This window comes from Nicotiana sylvestris, chromosome 6, assembly GCF_000393655.2.
Source record: "Nicotiana sylvestris chromosome 6, ASM39365v2, whole genome shotgun sequence".
In the NCBI taxonomy this organism is placed as follows: Eukaryota; Viridiplantae; Streptophyta; class Magnoliopsida; order Solanales; family Solanaceae; genus Nicotiana; species Nicotiana sylvestris.
Window position 1 is genome coordinate 52,200,993 of NC_091062.1, and position 3,142 is coordinate 52,204,134.

A 3,142-nucleotide genomic window follows, 5' to 3' on the forward strand; every position below is an offset into this window, starting at 1 on the left:
CGCCGGTACCATCGAAGTATCGACAAGAAAGTCCGACGCATCTGAGATTAAACAAAGGGAGAACGAAATGCTGCGAGAATTCGTATCTCGTTTCCAGACGGAACGAGCAGAACTACCCCCGGTCTCCGATGACTGGGCGGTGCAGGCATTCACTCACGACCTGAATGAATAAAGCTCGGTGACTTCAGGACAGTTGAAATAGAACTCGATCGAGTATCCAGCCAAGACCTGGTCGGATGCTCACAACTGGTACCAATCGCAAATCAGGGTCGAGGATGACCAGTTGGGAGCCCCCTCGGGCTTAGTATACCCAAGCATGCTCCTGGAAAAGAGACCAAAACCAAACAAAGAAAGATACCAGTCGTATGCCGAAGTAGGAGGAATGCCCGGGGATGCAACCTACCTCGAAACAGTCGAAGAATGGATCGAGGACAACATCCTCGAGGACTCGTCAACAGAGCCGGATTCGATGGATACACGAGGCCAGTAGGGGAACCTCGCCCATCAAAATACATCTTCAACGTCGTTGTATCGGACATTATGTTCACCATCAACAAAACCAGGGACACCAAATGGACCATGCCTATTCAGTCGGATCCTTCCCAGAGGAATCACAGCTTGGTATGTGAACTGCATAATACGCACGCCCACAGGATCGAAGAATACCACCAGCTCCGAAAGAAAATAGCCAAGCTACTCAATAAAAATCGCCGCCTAGAACTTTTGAGCAATCGGGCTCGAGTTCAGTTCCGAGTAAGAAAGGCAGCCAAGAAGAACGAAGCAAATAGGCCGCGACATATTACCATGATAGTGGAGGAGCGACGACACTCTCCAGGAATTTGTAAAGAGGAGGATAAAAATGTCCATCACCAGAGAAAAACGGACCCGGGGATATGTACTCAAAGATGCCCTTGCATTCGGCGAGGAAGGCTCCGAAACCTCGCCCCAACCTCATAACAACGCACTGGTAACCTTCTTCCTCATTTGATTCATTTCAAATAAAACGTGGCCATGAATTCAGGTGGCTCGACCAACATTATCGGGTCGAGGGTGATAGAGCAGCTCGGACTGCCGGACCAAATCACGCTTGCCTCTCAAATCTTTGGCGGATTCAACACGGTGATCGAAATGACGAGAGGAGAGACCATTCTCTTAGTCAGCATGGCTGGCGTAGACCAGAACGCCAAGTTCCATATCATCAAAGGAGACTCAAGGTATAAACGCCTTATTCAGACAACCGCAGACGCACCACGTGAAGGCAGTACCGTCCCTTCTTCACCAAATGATGAAATCCCCAGCAAAGGACGGAATTAAAACTGTCAACAGGGATCAGCACACGGCAAGGAAAGTATTCGCATTACGTAACGTAGCGCTGGCACCAATATCTCCACTATCGAAAAGAGTCAAAGGGTAATCGAACCATGATTTCAGCTAAGCCCGATTAAATACAGCAGATGGCCGTACAGAGTCCTCGCTCCAAAACAGCAGGGACACATCGGGCCTCGGAACATCGCCTGCGCACCCCGCTATAAGGTAAGACCACCTCCATCCTTCGTTATTTTACACTACCCATATGCAGGCACCCGGTCAGGGCATCCGGAAGTGTTAACTCAACCCGAAGATCCCAAGGCCTTAATGGATCCCATTGCACTCTTTCCCTTCGGCGGAGCTTTCGTCCCGAAGAGAGTTTCGCCGGCAAGGATCTTAATGGGACGACGCGCCGCCTAAAGAGGATCCGACAAGCTTGCATGCCTTATTTTGCAATCGACCCCGAACACTAGAGGGCACCCCTTTTGAGAGGCCATCCACTCGAAAGATCCGGGGAACAACAGACTAAGTTCCAAAAGGAAACAATGTACCGGGCCAAACGGTCAAAAGAGCCGTGTCCGCACAAGCCGGGCTCACGACAACAAAACAACATGTACTTCTGCCAAACGATCAAAGAATACCCTTAGCCAAAGTGTCTTGTACTCCAAAGAAAGTTTAGCATTTTCACAGCGAGGATTCCCTCATCGAAAACACTCCGAAATACTCGGAGACTAGCGTCAATAACTCGGCACCCACACGAACCTAGGGTCGAAATCTCCAAAATATAAGCCCTCAATGAGGCAACTCTAAGCTCACAAGCGACGACCTCCGAGCCTAAGAAAAACTCGATGACTCGGAGACTGTCACCAATCTCCATTCACTAAAAAACCCGGGGCCATAAGACCCCAAGTGGGCAGACTCGGTCTCGAATGAAAACTCACATCGAGTATCAACAACTACCCTGTAAGACCTCAATAGGCATGAAAATACTGTAAGACCTCAACAGGCATGGAAACACTGTAAGACCTCAACAGGCATGAAAATACTATAAGACCTCAATATGCATGGAAACACTGTAAGACCTCAACAAGCATGAAAATTTTGTAAGACCTTACTACAAGCATAAAACCCGGTCACGAAGTTTAGGCTATATGTCACATGTGTAAGACTCCCGAAAGGGCATACCCTCGATGTAGACGCCTAAACTACCACACTCGGGATCATAAATGGCTCCGGCCAAACGCAAATGACTACGGTCAATACGGTTGCACCAGCCAAATTAACGCAACTCGGGGACGCCCGACCATCGCTATAAAATCATAGGCCATTACTTCGAATCTACTTCGGAAAGAACCGGTTAAACAGGCTACCTTCGACAGGCAAACGAGCTTTGACCATGTTAGCTCCAAATCACAAGGCTTCGAGCTACTCAGCCTATGAGCTAAACCTTTCGAGGTGCTCGAACATCGCCGCAAATGACTTGAAATCGAGGTTCTTCCCGAAACGATGAAGGGTTAGGCAAAATTATTTCAAAAAGCCATTAACGAGAGGAAAACAAAGCCTACATATGCCTAAGGGCAAAAGCATAAGAGCCATTGTCGCCAGCCTAACGAGCCTTAGGTCCAGACATTAAAAGGTCGCAACGACCAAAAGCGTAAGAACCACTGTCGCCAGCTTAAAATTTGAAAGCTTGAGGATTAAAGTGAGCTCGAGTCATAACCCGATTCGGAGACCGTATCCAAAATAGTTAACTATGCATGCCTAAGGGCATAGTGTAAGAGACATCATCGCCAGCTTCAGGAGCCTCAGGGCCATATACGTAAAAGGTCGCTTC